The sequence below is a fragment of the Pongo abelii genome, chromosome 6 (assembly GCF_028885655.2).
Source record: "Pongo abelii isolate AG06213 chromosome 6, NHGRI_mPonAbe1-v2.0_pri, whole genome shotgun sequence".
Taxonomy (NCBI): Eukaryota; Metazoa; Chordata; class Mammalia; order Primates; family Hominidae; genus Pongo; species Pongo abelii.
In genome coordinates, this window is record NC_071991.2 from 141,123,260 (window position 1) to 141,144,317 (window position 21,058).

The following is a 21,058-nucleotide window of genomic DNA, read 5'->3' on the forward strand; positions in this document are numbered from 1 at the left end:
TGTCACTGGAGAGACCCATTAGGATGAACTCACTCACCCAGGTTATGTTGTCCCTTCCCAGTTGGGACATTGAACCTCATTTCTTCAATCTAGGTGGTTAGGAGGGAATGCAAAGGTCTTGGAGAAAAGGACATTTGGTTTCTGACACTAAATCAAACTCTGAGAGGTTCTGAAGGACAAAGTCCCTGTTTTGGCCATCCTTTCACATCTAGGACCGAGCACAGTTACAGTTGTGTAGGAGGTAATCTATCAATGTAGAAGGAATGATAGAGAAGAAAGGATGAGAGAAGCAAAGAAAAACTAAGGAAAGACAATAGGGAAATGGAAAAGGAGGGTAGGAATGTGGAAGATAGGAAAGAAAGGAAGGATTCTTCACTGTGGGGAAGCAGTGGGAACTTGAGAACCGTAGGGATGTCCTAGGGTTTCTCAGCTCATTTCTTAATTCTGGATTGAGCTGCTCTTCCTGCTTCTTCTAGGGTCCACCAAGTCCAGACAGGAATCCTCTCACATCCTTTTCATTTCTCCCACAAGTCCAGATAAAGCTTTTATACTTTACAAAGCACATTCATATTCATTTGTTCATCTGATCTTACTTAAAATGTTGTCAGATAAGTATTATTATTATTCATGCATTTCAAATGAAGAAACTGAGGCTCAGAGAGGTCTAGTAAGTTGCACATAGCAGACTAATGGAAGAGGCATAAGTATATGGAAGAGGAAAAGTATAAACTGTTTAAAATGGAAGTCCTTGAAACCAATATCTACTAATCCCCTGCTGGTGTGCCAGGGTCTGTGCCAGGCATTGGTTACCTGCCTGTAAATAAGAAAGATAGAAACATGGGCCCTTGCTTTCTTGGTTCTTATAATTTATCTAGGAACACAGAGATTACATCAATAATTACAAATAATTAATTAAGTATAATTGTGCTAAGTGCTATGAAGGAGAAGAACAAGGTTAGTATTTGGCTAATTAAATTTGGAGCTTTGTAATTAAATTATGATAGTAGTTATGCCTTACTCCTTAATAACATGCAATTTATATAGTGAGTTTCAGGCATTTATTTAGATGTTTAAACAAATGATTAACAAAGTAATGTTGTGATGCAAGCGTTTGAAAACCAATGATACTCATGTATTACTACTGAGTATGAGGTGATGGAAACCCACTGAATCTTTTCAAACAGAGTGAATTCTCCCTTGTCAGCCAAGGTTGTACCAGGTCATCTCCCTTCTACCATGCTGACTGGTCCTCTTGAAAAATAAAATTAAGTGGCATCACTTTTTCTTAATAGAAATATAATCTCCAGATGTATTTCCTGCTCTTAAAAAATTTAATTAACAAACTGATTCATTTATTAAAACATTATTGAGTATATCAGGCACTATACTTTCAACCAACCTCTAGGAAATTCCACCTTTCAATGTTAGGGATTTGTGTTTAGAAAATCAGCAGTGCCAGAGGATCAAATAATAAATTTAAAAAAATGGATTTTGGTCAAATCTGAGAATCTAATGAGAGCATGTTTGTGCAAGCCACTACAGCCAGAGGACAAATGCCATACATCTGCATTAAGAAAGCAAGAGCAGAAACACAGAATAAAATGCAAGAAAGCTGAAATACATAATTCAATTTATGTTTCTTCTGGCTGGAAACATTGGTGGAGGGAGAGAGCAGAGAGGACCTGGATGGAGCTGGCATCTTGTCTCTATTCAGCCCTGGCCCTGCAGTGGCCAGAAGGTCTCACTGTAGAAACTGCTAAGAATAGAAACTGGCCTTGGTTTCTCAAGGTTGGAGATCAGGTTCTAGGGTCAGAGCCAGGAGCTGGAATTTTGACTACTGCCCTAGGGAGATGGTTCCCTTGTATCAGCAGAAGTAACTCAATGCTGACCTACTATGATCGGTATGCTGCTTGTTACTATAGACAGAATCTTCACCTTCAGAGTTGGCCTCAAGGATTGAGATACCCTCCAGAAGGTAACCACAACTGTTTAAAATGAAAAGAAATATAGAGGCTAAGTGTTTCATTCCTTTCATTTTATAAACTAGGAAACCAAGGAATAGGGCTAAGGTGATTTGCCCAGGTCTCAGATCTACCTGGAGACTAAGCTGGAACAAGTGTCAAGGCTGCCCTGCACATCTAGCTCTCCCCAAGCCCATGAGTGAAGGGTGGGAAGGAGCTCTGAAAAGCTGTAGTCTAGGAAGGGAGGCACCTGAGGAACCTCAGACAGGAAGCTCAGGACAGCCATCTATCCTTGAAGAGAAAGACATGTGGTGTGGGGATAAAGCTTTAAATGAGAAGTCAAGGGGTCTGAGTTTGAGTTTGCCTCTTCCATTAGTCTGCTATGTGCAACTTACTAGACCTCTCTGAGCCTCAGTTTCTTCATTTGAAATGCATGAATAATAATAATACTTATCTCACAACATTTTAAGTAAGATCAGATGAACAAATGAATATGAATGTGCTTTGTAAAGTATAAGTAAGCATAAGTGGCTGTTACTAAGCTCAACAAGTCCAAATTATGGAGGTAAAGTCTACCCAGTGCCATGGGGACAAGAAACAATAGAATATGTGCTATAAATGTCAGAAAGTTAACAGAATGTGGGTCATAAAGCCCCTTGAAATAAATTATATTGCTTAAACCACCTAAGTACAGAGACCCTGTTAAATATAGTGAAGAATCAAAGTAGAGGGTTCACCTGTACTCAGTGAGTAGGTAGTACATGCTCTGCACACAGTGTGAGCTCAGTACTATTTTATTCCAATACATTTTGGTGATGTTTTTAGATGATGAAAAACTATTTTTATTCATAGATGGCCTTGTTCTTAGCTTTTTGGGACAGAGAATTTTATTCCACTTTTCTCACCTTGGTAAACATGTACTGAGCACTGATCAGCGCCTGGTCTAGTGGAAGGTATTGGGATAACAAATCAATCGGTCTGGTCTCCCGCTTAGGAACTCAGCCTGCAGGGAGAATAGAAAGAGTGAGTCATCATGACCTTATCAGAGGAGTTTTCAAAGGAAGCTTGATGAAGACATCTGGTAAGAGGAGACATAGAGTCTGGCTATGTAATCAGCTCAACAGATCTGTAGAAATAATAAAGTAGAAACAAAAAACAAAATAAAACAAAAACAAAAAGAAATAGTGCTCTTGCCTCTTGAAAAAGTAGATGAGGTTTAAGGTATGCTAAGATTCATATAAGGAGGCCTGGGCTTCAAGTTGTAGCAGTAAACCATCTACGTATCCATTGGGTACATTGCTACATTTTAAAGCCACAGTTTCTTCATCTACAGAATGAGCAAGTTAGATTAGGTATGTTAAGATTTCTTCCAGCTCTAAAGATTTGTGATAAGTGAATACACATAATCTGTGGTTTAAAGTAGTATAGAAGGGAAAAGTAGATCCTTTGGTCTTTGATTGCTCTAAGCATGCATAGCTAGTGGGACTATAGGCAATGAGATATGAGTTAGTGGGTTTTGGGTTCAAAGGATTCAGATCGCACACATAGCTGATTGGGGAGGTGTCAATGAACAGGACTAATTGACTCAAAACCAGAGACTAAGGAAATGGGGAAGAGGACTACACCAGTAGAAATGGCAAAACTACTTGGGCCAAGGCTGAAAGGCTAGTAGCCTTCTGATACATAAGCCTCCTTCCAAAGCACAGCAAAAGAAACTACCATCAGAGTGAACAGACAACCTACAGAATGGGAGAAAATTTTTGCAATCTACTCATCTGACAAAGGGCTAATATCCAGAATCTATAATGAATTCAAACAAATTTACAAGAAAAAAACAAACAATCCCATCAAAAAGTGGGCGAAGGATATGAACAGACACTTCTCACAATCTTCTTTATCAAGAAAAGATGAAGGTCTTTGTCTGTCTTTGGTTCTTATACCAATCCCAGCCCTTCTCCATTCCTTCTTATCTCCAACTGAATAGAAATGCCTCAAGGCCAAGAAAAGAGTCATCTCCCTTTTGACTTCCATTCTTTAGTTTTTAAAATGTATATCTACATATACTGAGCACTTCAGTTTATGCTGTTGATTTGATGACTGACAAGAACTAGGACTCTATCAAGTGGCTTGAAAACACTGATTTGCATCATCTAGGTCATGGGAGGAATTCAAAGAGCCTCCAACTACAACCAGTGAGAAAAACACAGTGGAGGATCACAAAACAGTCCCGGGTGCTCCCAGGAATTTGGGCTTTATCCTCCTACCACCTCCTCTTAGCCTTCCTTGTGGATGACTCACCAAGGCTGAGTGCTCACTTCATGCACAGGACATATTGAGTGTGGAGATGTACGTCTCTTAGAAAGTCCTTGATACAGTTGTTCATCCTCTTCTTGTGGATGCAAGTTTTACTTTGTCAGTATTAGCTAATAACTTTTCAGAATTTAGGCATCCCCAGAGGGCAATTACTTGCTCTTGGTGTGTTTCTTACTCATTCTTCCCCACAGATACTTCTCTGCAACCACAGCTCCCTCCTCTGCTAAGTTCCCTGTGGAATACATATTCTAAAAACATTTTATTTCAACTTTTAATTGTCCTTCTAGTTCCTAGCATAATGAGCCCTTCTGTGACTCTTTTGTATCTTTTACTGCTCTTCAATGCTGTGGCATCACTGAGGACTTTTGGTAGAAGTCGGGGGTCAGAAACATTTACTTTTCTGAGCTGGTGGGAAGGGACTGAAAGTAATTGAGATAGGAAAGAGAAACTAAAATTTTAGAACTGGTCTCCTTCCTAAAGGAAGAAAATGAAAGCACCTTCGCCCCTTCTCCCACACACCTAGTTTTAGTGACAGTGACATCTAGTTTTAGAGTGGTGAGGATGCATCGCACATTAGAATCATCACATCCATGGCCTGGGAGCCATTGAGAAGTCTCAAGTTCACAGTCATTAAAATAGTTCTGCAGGTTCCTTGATGGTCTCCTACATCACATTCCTGTTGTGTTTCCTTTGCATATTTTCATATTACTAGAAGTTTTTTCTTTATCAGCTTTCCTAATACTGATCTCCTGGTTCTTGGCCATCTTCCACAAAGTTTTAATTTCTTCACTGGAATTACTAGAAGGAGCATAGGAAACAATGGGTCAGGATGAGGTTTTATTCCCAATATTTAACTATTTATTTCTATGGTAATAGAACATGGGTCTTTGGTAAAATGGGGAGAAAAAAGAGAGACATCAGTGTGTAACCCATTAAATTTTTTTATAACAATTGGCCAATATTGCAAGATAAAGGTTTACTTACCTGGAAGGTTTGTCATTGTAATGACAATGGACTAGGGAACTGTTGTTTAACTTCATGCTCTTCCCCTTTGGGCGAGACCTGAAGAATCTTGGGTTTATCTCTGCTGCTTCCACTGCCCAGGTAAGCTCAGGACCTCACAGGGCCTGAAGCTTTCCCCACCTCAAGGTCTGTGGATGGAGAAAACTGCTAGAACTTCTGACTGAGAGTTGTAGCCAAAGGTTAAGAAGGAGAGTAGCAGTAAAAAGAAAACCAAGGGCACCATGAGGGGGAAGAAGAAGAGAAGGACACCTGAGAGGTGGGACTCCTGATGCACTTCAAAGGCAGACTCGGTATGAGCTGACACAGGTGACTCCAGTGTAAACGAAAAGAACTGTTGGGAACCATCCTCCGCACTACCTCCTACTCTCATCTAATAAAAATGTTTCCCTGCTGGTAAAAAAGAAAAATGCATCCTTCTTACTTTTCCAAGCACTAAGGTTACAGAAAATATGTAACTAGATTTTTTTTTTTTTTACAAAGTAGGTTAGAAAATAGTAGGAAAAATAATATGTATACAGTTGGATGTATATAAAGATTGAAAAAGTAGAAAAAGAACAGGCAGGATGACCATAAAATGTCAGTGGGTTAATCTCTGGGTGATAGGATTATAGATATTTTTTTTTCTTATTTTTAGCTTATCAATATTGATATGGCTTGAATTTGTGTCCCCGCCCAAATCTCATGTCAAACTGTAATCCCCAGTGTTGGAGGAGGGACCTGGTGGGAGGTGATTGGATCATGGGGGCAGATTTCCCTCTTGTTGTTTTCCAATAGTGAGTTAAGTTCTCACAAGATCTGGTTATTTGAAAGTGTATGGCATCTCCCCGCTCTCTCTCTTCCTCCTGCTCTGGCCGTGTAAGATGTGCTTGCTTCCACTTCGCCTTCCACCATGATTATAAGTTTCCTGAGGCCTCCTCTCCATGCTTCCTGAACAGTCTGTGGAACTGTGAGTCAATTAAACCTCTTTTCTTAATAAATTACCCAGTCTCACGTAGTTCTTTATAACAATGAGAGAACAAACTATTTCAAATATTTTTAAATGTTTATAATAAACACATATTTTTTCTCTCATAGGAATCCAAAGGAAATTTTAAAAATTCACATATCTGATATAGACATATCGCATTGAGATAGTGATATTAGGAAATCAACTTGCTGTCTTATTGCCTGGCACTACTGAATAGCCTTTGGGCAACATAAGTGAGCATTCAAAGAAAGATACAATTAAAATTGTATCTCAGCAAAGTAGATATAACTATAGGTTTTGGACTACTTATACCATAAAAGATAAATCTGGAAATATTCTATGGTGGCAAACACCCTGGACTAGAGGCAGGACAATGGGTTTTACTCCGGCTTTGGTACAAATTGCTCTATGACTTTTGACAAGTCGTCTAATCTCCCTGGGTCTTAGTTTCTTTGTTTGTAAAACAAAATGGTTGGATTGGACCTAAAGGTCCTGCAGTTTTCGAAGTCTGTGTTTTTCAGTGTGTGCATTACAACATTTTCCTTTCATTCTAGGTACTAGATTCTGAGGTCTGAGACTAAAGTCATTCCATAATGAGTTCCAAACTGGACTTAAGGAGACGGGAAGAATTATTTCCTTTGAGATTGACCAATACGAGGAGTTTCATTGAAGAAGGCAATGAAAGACCCACAGCCTTGGACATAATTGATTTCCTGTGATATCTGTGTGGGCCCAGGCCTTCTGCTTACCTGGGTCTTTCCCCTCTTTCACTCCTTTGGAACTGCCCCACCACTACCCACTTTCCTACTCTCTCCTTCCCCACCCCAGTATCTCCTTGCCACAAGACTTTCCTGTTACTAGCAATAGTTTAGTTCACTCCCAGGGAACTACTATTTCTGGTTCTCAGTTACTAACCTTTCCATTCAGTTCTTTCCATTCCATTTTTACCAGAATTAACGTTTCTTCATCTTTCCCAGTGAATGTAAAAGGTACCTTCTGGGAAGCATTTGACTGGAACTGATGACTGCTATGCTTGATGGCAGCTTCAACAGCCTCGGATACAACTCATCATGAATTAGCTCTGCCATGACTGGGTTAGAATACTGTTCTGTTTCCTATCTCTACATGTAGGAAAAATTTAAAGTGGCATTTCTATGCTTTGGTCTTTTCTTATAAATGACTTAGGGGAAAACACTTAATGGGGGTGAGTAACTAAAATTCAATGAATACTAAAAGCTTTATAAGAATCATCTCATTGAAACTTTACATAATTTCCTTATTATGTATCAACATTGAATGGGCACTATACATTCCATTTCTAGAAAAGAAGTCTTTCCTTAATAAATTACAAGTGCAAACATGAAGTCCAGGACAATTTTTACTTCAAGATCAACTTGTCTATATGCTAGGATGATGAATTTGAATACTCTTTACTGATGTTCCCTGAAGACATAGCTATTTTGTTTTCTATAACGATCTTATTTTCTTGAGTCTCCATTCTGTTGGGTACTGTAGAAAGAAGACAAAAAGCAAACAATATAATATAACAATTAAAAGTATCTTAGTTTTTTTTACAGTATAAGTGGTCTCTGTTAACTTAAAATGATCTTTCCAGGTAAATATTTAATTAATTTGAAGTTCTACCTTATATCGGAGTGGTATATTTCTTTTTCTTCTTTATCAACAGGGCTTCTGGGTATAAGACAAAACCTGATAGTACTGACTCATGGGGCTTTGAATGGATGTGTAGAATCACTCTTGTTTTGTGCTGGTCCTGGTGCTGGCTTCTGCAGCTGGACAACTACTCTTATCTTTGCATATTCATGTGGCAGGTTTCTGTTGAGACATAGTTTATGTGGATCCAACCTGTGTCATCCACTGTTGGAGGCTGTGGCCAAGGAACCCATAGGACTGTTTGTTTTCTTGGCTTTGTCAAGGCTTGGTGGCAATCTTCTTGTTGAAATGGTCCCACTTCTGGTTTTCCGATGCTGTGATTCCCCCAAACACACACATATCACCTCCCAGACATGACTGATTTCTTCTGGAGCCCTGAGTTGGGAAGTCCATTCTGTAGCCCTCAGTGATATGGGCCCATTTTCTGCACCAAGCTGATCCCCTCTGGCATGTTCTTTGGTTGAGCTCCCAGCTGCTTCCTGTATCTGTACCTCCCATTCGAGACAAACAGGAACTTGAGGGATGAATTCCATATTCTAGGGAGCCAGGAGCATGCTCAGATTGGCTTGCCTGCCACCCTCCTTCACTGCTGCTTTTCTATCGTCCCTCAACATCTGTGGAGTTTCTGGGTCACCCTGAACAACAGTCTCTTGGTAGGGCTCTGAATGGGGATCAGGAAAGTATTTCCACCTTTGGCCTCTTCTTATCCTATCTCTTCATCCTCAGGGCCTCAGTCCCTTGGAGGGCTGGTTAGAACACATATATTTGATTGTCTGCTTCTTCTACTTTCCTCTTCCTTTATTTATTCCCAAGTCTGTGGCAGAAAGAGAAGGTTTTGCCCCCTAATAAATGGAAGATTTCCCTTATGTCATATCCTGAGTTCCCTAGTTTATCAAAATCTCAGTGTTCAAATCCAAAGGTTGTGGGTTTTGATGTAGGTGACTCAGGGCTTCAGAAATTTGGAATTAATAAAGAAAATATAGATTGATCTGTTTTTCTCTAAGTGTTATCCTTGTGCCTATAATTCTCCATGTGGTGTCCATCTTGGACAGAGAATTGGGCATCTCTTCTCTTCGTTATTCAGCTCGTCCTGCTGAAACGCAGCCAAGACAGGGCACACCGCAGCACCAAGCAGCTACAAGGTAATCAGATTCTGAGCACTAAACACAAGGCACATGGAATATTTTCCTTTTCTTTTCTTTTTTTTCTTTTTTTTTTTGAGACAGACTCTTACTCTGTCAACCAGGCTGGAATGCAGTGATGCAATCTTGGCTCACCGCAGCCTCCACCTCCTGGGTTCAAGTGATTTTCCTGCCTCAGCCTCTCAAGTAGTTGGGACTACAGGCACCCGCCACCATGCCTGAATAATTTTTGTATATTTGGTAGGGATGGGGTTTCATCATGTTGGCCATGCTGGTCTTGAACTCCTGACCTCAGGTGATCGGCCCACCTTGGCCTCCCAAAGTGCTAGGATTACAGGCTTGAGCCACCGCACCTGGCCGATGTGGAATATTTTTCTAAAGCAGCCTATTTGATTCTTTTCGAAAGGCCCTTCTCAGTTTCCCCAGCCTGATACGGGCTCGGCTGTAAAGATGGGACAGAATCTGTGTCATGTCTCAGGAGTGAGGAAAAGAAAATGTTATTCTGTCACATTCAGAACAGTTCTACAAGGTGGACACAGACTGGGCCAGAGGTAGACAACTGGTAAAGAGCCAGCCAAGATGAATATTGGGATATGCCTGATGTCAAATTTCAAATATTGGGCATTTTTCACTAGACCATGCTGCCTCTCACATTGCTTTCTAAAAGAAAGTGGTTGCAAACGGCCAGGTGCAGTGGCTCACGCCTGTAATCCCAGCACTTTGGGAGGCCAAGGTGGGCAGATCACGAGGTCAGGAGGTAGAGACCATCCTGGCTAACACGGTGAAACCCCATCTCTACTAAAAATACAAAAAATTAGTTGGGTGTGGAGGCACGAACCTGCTGTAGTCCCAGCTACTTGGGAGGCTGAGGCAGGAGAATCACTTGAACCCAGGAGGTGGAGGTTGCAGTGACCTGAGATCATGCCACTGCACTCCAGCCTGGGAGACAGAGTGAGACTCCATCTCAAAAAAAAAAAAAAAAAAAAAAGTGGTTGCAATGGAAGAGGGTGAAGGTCTCTTCATGCTCTGGCATTGTGGAATTCCACACAGAGGTTTGCAAAAGCAGAAGCAGTGTCTTTCTGCTGTCAAGATCTTTTCCATGACTGAATTAAGCAAAATGACATGTCTTAATACTCAAAAGGAGCAGAGAAAGGAGTTCTGGCTGGGTGTTTCCTGCTCTTTAGATAGAGTTTGCTTCCTGGCCTTGAGTTAAGGAAGCTGACTCGTTTTTATTTCTAGAGCCTTCTGGCTCCCCTCCAGGCCTAAGCATTTGCCTCAATTTTTCCCTAACATTTTGGACCTGGTGATAGGCTGAATAATGGCCCTGCCCATGTGTCCACCTTCTGTCCTAATCTCCCAAGTCTATGACTGTTATCTTCTATGGTAAAATGGATTTTTGCAGGGGTGATTAAGTATTTTGAGATGGGGAGATTATCCTGGGTTAGCCAGGTTTGCCCAATATAATCACAAGGGTCTTTAGAGAGAGAGGCAGGAACACCAGCATCAGATCTTTCTGCCTCCGTCTCCTCTTTAGGGCCAAGCCCATATCAAGCTGGGAAAACTGTGAAGGGCCTTTTACAAAGAATCAAACAGACTGCTTTAGAAAACTACTCCACATACCTTCTGTTTAATGCTCACAATCTGATTATGTTGTAGCTGCTTGGTGCTGCGGTGTGCCCTATCCTGGCTGCATTTCTTCATTCCCTCCCCTGCCCACGTACATCCACAGCCCCAGTCGGCTGTATCCATGAAAGAGCTGAATGGAACAGGATGACTGGCAGCCCACGCCAAAGGCCAAGAGATGTGAAGATAGAAGCAAGAAGTTAGAATGACCTGAGGAAGAGGTCACAAGCCCAGGAATGCCGGCAGCCACTAAAAGCTGAAAAAGGCAAGGAAATGAGTTTTCCTTTGAAGCTGCCAGAAGGAACAAGCCCAGCCAATGCCTTGACTCTAGCCCAGTAAAATTGATTTTGAACTTCTGACTTCCAGAACTGTGAGAGAATAAATTTATGTTGTTTTAAGCCACAAATATGTGGCAATTTGTTATAGCAGCAATGGGAAACTAACACAGATTCTAATCTCTTTTCTTACTCCCATCTCAGGTTGCCCTGGGGTTAATTCATGATTAAAGATCCTCCTGCTTTGTTCTCTATACTTTCTCTTGTCTTCTTGAGTCTGATCTCCTTCTTGCTCTCCAAGTGCTTCCCCCACTGCACATCAACAAGAACATTTCTGCTTCTTACCTGTCTCTGTCCCCTGCTGTAACCCATGAGGAGTCAGAAGCAGTCTAGTGGGGGCCAGGCAGGGGAGGGAGGTGAGGAAGCTAGGAAGGTTAGAGAAGAGAGAAGAAGCCAACATTCCTCACTTTAAGCTTTTGGGGTTGGGAGTCAGAAGAAGCTTTATCTTAAAACAAGGTTTAGAGTTTTGATTTTACCTTGGGCTGGATATTTTTAAGACTGCAGTGAGAATGTTTTGGGGACTTAAGGTGAATGAAAACGTTTTGATTTTTTGGGAGGAACCAGAACATTCATGCTACTTGTTATGGATTTAGTCCAAGGCATGGAGAAGGACTAGCCCCATAGTGCAGGTTTGAGTGTATGGAGATGAGAAAGAACACAGCTCTTTTCTGATTACAGTTTGTGAATTCAGCTTGTTCAATAAACCAGTTCCCCTTAGTTTCTACAATAGATTTGAGATCTTGTGGTCTGGGACCTGGAAATTCCATCCTGGCTGTGACATTTTCGCAAGATTTTCAAATCTTTTTCAGTATCAGATGCAATGTGTGTAATGGAGGTTGTTTCATCTACTTAGCCCACCAAGACCCCTCTGGAGGCTGCATAGCCTGGTGGCTAAAGGTGTAGGTTCTAGACCCTGAATGTGCAAGTCTGAATCTTGGTTCCTACCTTGTGCATTTGCAGCAATGAGCAAGTTAAAGTCTCTACTGCCTCAGTTTCTTCTGATGTAAAATGGGGAGGATGGTAATACCTGACTCATGGGCTTTTGTGAAGATTAAATGAGACGATCTATGCAGAGCACTTAGCACAGTGTCCAGTCCATGATAAGCCCTCAGTGAATAGTAGATATTTTTGTGTTGAAATGCTTTGAAGAGTTTAGAAGAAAGTTGCTAGTCAAGCCAATGCTAGAAACAGAGATTAATTTTTATTTCCTCACACATTTACTTCTATCCTGCTGTGCCTTGTAAACTGAACATTTTCATATTTTTCTCCTTTGCAAAATACAAACTGTTCCAACAGTTCTCTGCCTCAAACCTGAAGTGTTTTATGCCATCCTTGGTAGGTTGTGAGAGATATTTTGGAAGCACCTTTTTAGAAGCTCTGTTAGTTGAAACTATTCCTCAAGCTTTGCGATAAATGCAGAAAGTTTCAGTGCTCCCTCGCATCCTGGAAGCTGACTGTAGCCTGTAGAGGGCTACTGGGTTAAGCCCTCTACAAAGGTGATGACAGAGTCCAGTTCAGGAAGCCATCTTCTGGCCAGGTAGGGTGGACGTGGGCACACTGGAGCCAGAGGGAGGCCAAAAGAGGGTAGTGAGTGTAGGGGCTGGAAATGATTATCCAACAGTAAATTGAGGTCCAGAAGCTATTCAGAAGCACAGGAGCCCTTTTTCATCTTGCCTTTGTTCCTGTTGATAGTGAATATACAGCAACTGTCTTAAAGATGGAGCAGGAAAGTGAGGGGTGCTGACTGAGAAACTGCCTTACATACCTCCTTCCTCTCTCCATCTACCTCTAAGTCAAATGAAAAGGAATCCAATGAAATTCTCCCAGCTCCCTTAATAAAGATGACTCTCCAGCTCTCATCTTGCTAGGAGAGTGTGCCACTTCTCCTTTTTCCATGAAAAGAAAAAAATTTATGTTTGTACAGTGCTTGATTTCAAGAAATTTCATAGATATTATTTCATTTGAGGAAGGAGAGAACTGAGGCTGAGTTAGGCCACACAAGCCTGGCCCAATGTCAAGTATTTCCTAAATGGAGCCAGAGGTCTGACTCTAAGCTTTATGTATGATACTGGTTAGATTTTAGAGTTTTTTAGTTTTTTGAGTTGTGGTGGGAGAAGCACTATAATCATTATTAATATAGCCACCATGAAACATAGATTTAAAATTCCGCTCTGCTAGTTTGAGGTAGCATTAAGATCAGTAGAATGATTTTGAAGGTTTCTGCTTATCAAAGAAATGTTTAAAGAAGAAGAAGGCTGGGTGTGGTGGCTCACACCTGTAATCCCAGCACTTTAGGAGGCTGAGGCGGGTGTATCACCTGAGGTCAGGAGTTTGAGACCAGCCTGGCCAACGTGGTGAAATCCCCTCTCTACTAAAAGTACAAAAATTAGCCAGGTGTGGTGGCACACACCTGTAGTCCTAGCTGATTGGCAGCCTGAGGCAGGAGGATCACTTGAACCCAAGAGGCAGATGTTGCAGTGAGCTGAGATCACACCACTGTACCCCAGACTGGTTGACAAAGTGAGACTCCATCTCAAAAAAAAAAAAAAAAAAGAAAACATCTATTTCAAACATCTTTAACAAACAATTTTAAGATATCTAGGCTGTCTAAACATTTATTCTAAAGTTCTCTCTATGAAAAACAATCTAGACTTTATAAAAGATTACTAAATCTAACCTATTATAGAAATAGTTAAGTTTATAATATCAAGTTAAATTTTTTAGGATCTATATGTGCTTTTTATGATTGGGATACTTGCATTAAGAATAGTACTGCTTATTTTATTAAAGAATTAGACTTATTTCACTACTTTATTTCAAAGATTGATAATACTTTTATTTTGGTGTATTTTTGGCCATATAGAGGATTAATTTAATGGTAAGTTTTAGTCAGAAAACCAACCTTCTATCAAATTGTCCTTACAGGAAAATACAATGAACTATATCATGTGGTACTATTTGATAACATAGTTTTCTAGGAATATTCTGGGTAAAATGGTTTAAATAATTTGGGAGTAAATTTCTTTTGCTGAAGCTTTTAATTTCAACTACTCATGCAGCAAAATATTTTGCCAAAGACAAATGACTTTCAAGTTTAATAGTGACATTAGGTAAAGCTGAAAATAGGCCTATATTTTGCGAACATAATCACATTATGACTGAACCTCCTTAGACTTCCTTCCCTAGCCTTGTGGCCAGGATATAACTGCATCCTTCATGGGCCATAAGTCCCAGTGCAATGACGGGTAATTGATTTTGATGTGGAGGTTGAGGGGTGAGAGAGGGAGGGCTCCTCCCACACCACATTGCAAGCCTTCCTAAAAATCACCCAGACGTCTTTGATGTCCTGAAATCCCTTTCCCCATTACAGCTGACTCCTTCCCAGTAACTCAGGCTTCCTCAGTTAGATGCCCACACATGATTCTGCTCCTGGACAGGGTCATGTGTTGAGGCAGGCATCTTATGGAGAGAAGGACATGATGGAGCACTCAGCTTCTCAGGGCTAAGGGTCTGGTATCCGACTCCCCAACATGATATGTGGTTGGTCACTAGCAGCGGAACTGTGACGTCTTCACTAGAGCAGTCCCGCTATGTGCTGTGCATTGGTTCCTGGCTTCATCCTTGCCCAACTCTATTGCCCTCCTACAGATTCTGTGGGTCTTTCCCTAATAAATGATTTTTTTCTGTTTAAATAACTCTGAAGGGATGTAAGTTTTAAAAATGCCACCAAAATTCTCACTGGTCTACCCTGTTAACTTCAACTTTACTTCTAAGCCAGTTCTTAACCTTTCCAAGTACTTTACTAGTCTTCCCATCTCAGAATTTCCCAATGTACAGGAAAGAGAGCCAGAGGGCAGTTCAGCAAAACAAAATCACAACCACCTCAGGATCCCCAATTTGTCCAGGGACAACAACAGTAGCAAAGATACAAGATCTTGGAGAGAAACCTGCCCAGAACCCACACAAGCAGAGGTGGAAAAGGTAGACTGGAAACCTGGTTTCTTCTTTTCCTGCTGTTCCAACCAGCAAGCCCCTTGCCCAGGCCCTACCAAATATATACCCATTTTTCTTCAAAGGTGTGTCCTTTCAAGGTATGGGGCCTGCAGTATAAAGCTAGTGATTTTCTTTGCTTAGAACAGCTCCGGGACTTCTGCACTGATCCTGCCTACTAGAAAACATCTACCATTAATAATGCACTACTAATAATAGCTAACAGTGGCAGGCACTGTTCTAAGCATATTTCCTATATTAGCTGTGATTATCACAACCCTGTAAGGCAGGTGCTAATGTCAACTCCAGCTTATCCACTGAAGACTCAGAGGCCCAGAGAGGTTAGAGGAACTTGTCCAAGGTCACAGTCAGGAACTTGAGGGGTCAGAATCCAGATCCAGGTAGCCTGGCTCAATGCCCCTGTACTACGGCACTGCCACTTTTCTCTCCGAGGCCCAGCCCTGCCTCTACAGGCGCTGTGCTCCAGCAAAGTTCAGGTGAAGCACTTTACTTTTCCCTTTGTGATGTGTGCTTTAATGATAATGAGACAAGATGGATTAAATTCACTTTCATGATTGTTTCCCAGAAGGCAGCAACTGCTTTAGGGAGCAGCTGAAGGCTGGAGATAACATGGACCTCCATGGTGAGTCAGTAAGACCCATCAATCAGGCCCAGCCAGGGGAGGAGGCAGACACTGCAGGGAAGATGGCCACCAGGAGCAGCTGAGGGATCCAACTGCTGGATTAAGGGATATTGTGTGGTTAGGAGGCCTCCCCTCCCATTGTAAGATGAAGGAGGTACATTTGTCCATTGTCAGGAGGATCATAGAAAATCTTAATCTCCACTATGTGGGACTGGTACTTCAGAAGCTCTAGGCAAAGACTTAAGTCATTAATAGGCTTAATATAAAGGCTTAGCTGTTTCCTACAACTCAAATATCTTGGAGAAATGTTGCCCCTCAAAGGGCTACACAAATATTACTTCTCTAAGTGAGCCTTAGCTTAGATGTGGGAAATGGTCTTATATGAAGAGAAATTTCATTAAAGTTTTAATAAGTATTTTTCCACATTTACTTCACCTTTTCTTTTTTCCTTCTGGATAGTGGTGTTCTAGTTCCCTCCCTACAGCTCCTTTTTAACTGTCCACTTGTCCGGTTACCCACCTTCTGTAGGAAGTATTCATTGACTGGGAACTGCAAACTTGGTGATCTAGCCACTTCCCCTCAGTTGAAAGTTGCTATGTCAAGGAAAAGAACCTGTACAATTAGAATAATTGGAACTTTCCCACCTTAAAGATGTTCATATACCTGGGTTCTAAGCATGGGAGATAGTAGTGGTAAGTAATGTATGAGCTCTCTGAGGAGGTAGGTGAAGATGAGATCTGGAACTCAAGGAGGGTTAAATTTAAGCAGAAGCAGGGTAGCCTCTTCCACTGTGAAGGACTGGAGTAATGATTAGAGGGCAGTGACTCTCAACCTTGACTGCACCTTAGAATCACCTAAAGGGAGTTGTTGAAAACCCCAATGCCTGACTTACACCAAGACCAAGTGATATAATTAGGCTTTGTGTCCCCACCCAAATCTCATCTTGAATTGTAATCCCCCAAATCTGCATAATCTCTCCGAGGGAGAGATCAGATGGAGATAATTGAACCATGGGGGCAGTTTCCCCATGCTGTTCTCGTGATAGTGAGTGTGTTCTCACAAGATCTGATGGTTTCATAAGGGGCTCTTTCCTCTTCTCTCGGCACTTCTTCCTGCCACCTTATGAAGAAGGTGCCTGCTGCTTCCCCTTCACCGTCCACCGTGATTGCAAGTTTCCTGAGGCCTCTCTACCCATGCTGGACTGTGAGTCAAATAAACCTCTTTTTTTTTTTTTTTTTGGCAAATTACCCAGTCTTGGGCAGCTCTTTATAGCAGTATGAAAATGGAATAATATACCAAGCAAATCAGAATCTCTGGTGCCAGGCCCAGACATTAGTATTTTTAAAGGTCTTTGGGTGATTCCAGTGTGCAGCCAAGGAAGGAGCCCACTGATATAGTAGTATAGCAGGGCAGCAGAGGATAAGGCCCATCTGAGTTTGGATCCTACAGAATTATAGTGGCCCTGCTATAAAGAGTAATGAGATTTGTCTTCAGTAGTATTGAGCGCTCACAGATTTGTATTAGAGATGTCAGAAAATAGGATTGAGGTTTGTAAATGAGGGGTGTGTAGAACATAGACAATGGAGTTGAGAGTGTTGGGTCAAATAATTAAACATTAGTCCAAGAGATCTTGATTTTGAAAGAAAGTGAAGGAGCTTCCTTTTGGTGGCAGACAGGTGGAGAGAACATCTGGGCTAAAGGATTGAAGCTGTTGATGAAGGTGACAAGGGACGGTCTCAGAGCAAATAAATGAGAGCTGGGAAGTAAGAGGCTGTGGTGAAGAGAGGATTTGGTGAGGCATTGTTTTCAGATCCATGATGGGATTTGTTATAGAAAGACAGCTCGAATCAATGATGGGACCCAGTTGAAGGGTTACAGAAAAAATTTATTCCATGCACACTGTCTTAGGTATCATTTTGGGACTGTGTGCATTAATTATGTTTTTTATTTTCTATGTTTTATGATGCTTCAACATCTTGGAGGCCTTGTTGGCCTGGGAGAGACTGCTCCTGTCAGTGCTAACTAGTTCCTAGGTATGCAAACATCTTTAAGATGGGAAAGTTCCCATTGTTTTAATTGCATAGATTCTGTCCCTATGAAGTGGCAACTTTCAGCTCAAGGGAAAGTGGCTAGATCACCAAGAGTTTGCAGTTCCTGGTAAATGAATACTTTCCCAGGCTTTGGAGTAACTGGACAAGTGGAAATTTAGAAGAAGGGGCAAATGTGTCCCCTGTGAGAATGTCATTAAGATGCAAACCAACCAATCCAGAGCTCATATACTCACTCACCTCCTTTATCTAACTCTCACATGCCAAGTCAACATTTTCCCCACCCTAATCACCCCAGGGTAAGGTCTTGGACTACTAGATACCACGCATGTCATCCAGAGCCTGATGAAATTATTCAAACTATCCTATCTTAGACTTCCTTAAGCTTTCTACTCCACTCACTCATTTCTTCCCATAGAAACCACAATCATGTCTCTCAGGCATGGTCTTCCCTTTCTCTTTCTATCTCCTAACAGAAAGAGACAGTATGCCTCTCCACGTGGCCCTGCATGACACAGCTTGCCTCCGCCTCTTAGGAACTGTGAGTAATAAACTCTTCTTTCAAAGGCAGCTGTTTCTGTGTCTGTCACTTTACCCTACCTGATTAAAACAAATCTGGGTACAAATCTTGAAACAGTGTTAAATATTTCAGCATTTAAAATGAAAGACAATGTTATTTCCCATTCCAGCAGTTGATTACACAGATTTGAATGGGTTCTCTGTGTTCTTTTAACACTGGATGGAGTGTGGCAGTCATTATATGATCTCTGGCTAGACAGCATTTCTGTATGTGTGTTTTGTTGTTTGGTCAGTAGACCTTTGCACATGCACCGTTGAGGTTTGTACAGGTGAATTCAGTACTTTCTGGGTTGGAGTAGGCATCTTAAAAGCCATCTTTGGCTCCAGTCATACTATTCTAGAAATCATAGTATCATGTTGGCACTGTTGATTACTCCATCCTTGAAATTCCCTTTCTTGGTTTCCATGACACCACAATATGTTTGATTTTCTTCTACTTCTCTGATTGCTCTTTTAAAAAAACTCTGTTGGGCATTCCTCTTCCTCTGCCTATCCTGTATTTTTATTTGAAAAGCATTTATTGAATAACTGACACATACATGTATGTAAGGAAGGTATTCAATGAAAAACATAGGTTTATCCCACCTGTATCCCCCAGTCTCCAGACTTTTACTTTGGCAGAAATATGCGTGTCTTTGTCTGTGTGTGTATATGCACACGTAGAAAACACATAGGAAATATACGGACACATACAATTATGTATATATGTGTGTGTGTATATATATGTGTGTGTGTATATATATATATATATATATATATATATATATATGTTTGAGATGGAGTTTCGCTCTTGTTGCCCAGGCTGGAGTGCAATGGTGCAATCTCTGCTCACCGCAACCTCCACCTCCTGGGTTCAAGCGATTATCGTGCCTCAGCCTCCCAAGTAGCTGGGATTACAGGCATGTGCTACCACACCTGGCTAATTTTGTATTTTTAGTAGAGACGGGGTTTCTCCATGTTGGTGAGGCTGGTCTTGAACTCCCGACCTCAGGTGATTGGCCTGCCGTGGCCTCCCAAAGTGCTGGGATTACAGGCATGAGCCACTGCGCCCAGCTACAATTAAATATTTTTGCTCATAAATGCTAGCATACCATAAACCTTGATTTATTTACTCATTCATTCAACAATTTTTTAAGACTCTATTCCATGCCAGATGCTGATAGGAACTGGGAATACCATGGTGAGTGAAGCAGATGGCCTCTCACAGAGTTTATGTTGAAGGAATGGGCAATTAGCAGTATAAATGCAAGTAAGATAATTTCCAATAATGACAGATGATTAGACATTAAAGCATGATAATGTGAGAGGGGGTGGAGAGGCAACATTACATGGGGTGTTCAACGAAGGCCTCTTTGAGGAGTCAATATTTGAGTTGAGACAGCATCTGAATGACAAAATCCAGGTTGGGAAGATCTAGGGGAAGAGCATTCCAGGAGTGGAAATAACAAGGGAAAAGGTGAGATGTGCCAGAAGAAAAGAGTAGAATGAGGGATGACTCCTTAATACATATAATCACATGCTTTGCTTTTTTTATTTAACAACTTTTATGAGACCTGGTTCCACACCTGCCATAGATAAAACTGTTTCATTCTTCTCAGCAGCTGCATAGAATTCCATCACAGGGATAAACCAAAATGCATTTACTTGTTCACATATTGATTGATATTTAAGAAATTACTAAATTTTTGATAATCCAAGTAATGCTGACATGAATATTTTTGAACATTCATATTTTCCCACAAAGCAAATAAATTTGTAGAGTCAAACCCTGGAAGTAAATTGAAACAAACAATACATACCATCTATTTTAATTAATATCATCCACTTTCCCTGTATAGAAATTGTATAAATTTATACTCTCATTAGTAACATGCAAGAGAGCCTGTTTCACCTTCCTGCTCTGTGATAGTCATCTTTCAGTGTTGTTAATTTGACAACTTCATAATTTTATTTTGCTTTCTCTTATGAATGAGATTGAAACCTTTCCGCTGTGTAAGGGCTATTTACATTTCCTTTTCTATAAACAGTCTATTCATAACTTTGCCCACTTTTTGGAGTTATCTTTTTCTTATTAATTGTTAAGAGCTCTTTATGTATTAATGAAATGAACCTCTTTCATTCATTACATGTGAATTTCCAAGTTTCTCTTTTCTCTTTTTGGTTTGCTTAAAGCGGCGTCCCATGGAGAAAGCTTTGGGTTATTTTTTACATAATAAACTTCATGTTTTGTGTTATGCTTAGAAAGTCAGTTCATTTTTTTAGTGTTAATTCTCCTCAGGGTCTTATCTTGAAGCTGCTCTTCTAACTGCACTTACTCATTCTGGGAGATCTCAGCCATGCAAATCTCAGATATGCTGGTGACTTCTACCAGCTATGCCAGTTTTTAACATGCTGGTGACTTCTACCAGCCATGCCAATCTCTAACATGCTGGTGAAATCTATCAGCCATGCCAGTCTTTAACATGGGCATTTCTCTACCCAGATTCTCCTGACGCACATCACATAGACTGCTGACTGTGCTACCCCTTGTCAACATGATCAACAGTGAACTCATCCCCTGCAGCTTGTTCTTCCCTCACACTGGTTGCTTTCCTTGTGCTCTCCATCTCAGTGAGCCCAATCTGTCATCTTTTCCAGGACAGAAACCTATCTGTCATCCCTTACAAGGCTTGCAAGATCTGGTTTCTATTTGTTCCTCTAGCACAACCTCTTAATATTTGCAACACACACAGCATCTCTCCCAACCACCTCATCACTACC

General features: G+C 41.0%; 1 long non-coding RNA gene across 2 annotated transcripts in view; it reads left to right on the forward strand.

Moving 5' to 3' along the window:
• LOC129060507 (uncharacterized) overlaps window positions 1-11,412 on the forward strand; it is a 120,147-nt gene extending 108,735 nt beyond the window's left edge. The window contains exons 6-9 of one of the 2 annotated variants that reach the window (XR_010140946.1): window positions 2,956-3,042; window positions 6,158-6,243; window positions 6,819-7,358; window positions 10,737-11,412. This is a non-coding gene — a long non-coding RNA (uncharacterized LOC129060507). Of the gene's footprint in view, window positions 1-2,955; window positions 5,719-6,157; window positions 6,244-6,818; window positions 7,359-10,736 lie in introns of those variants that run through there. The other variant, XR_010140947.1, reaches the window with a different exon arrangement.
• The last annotated feature ends 9,646 nt before the right edge of the window (window positions 11,413-21,058 follow it).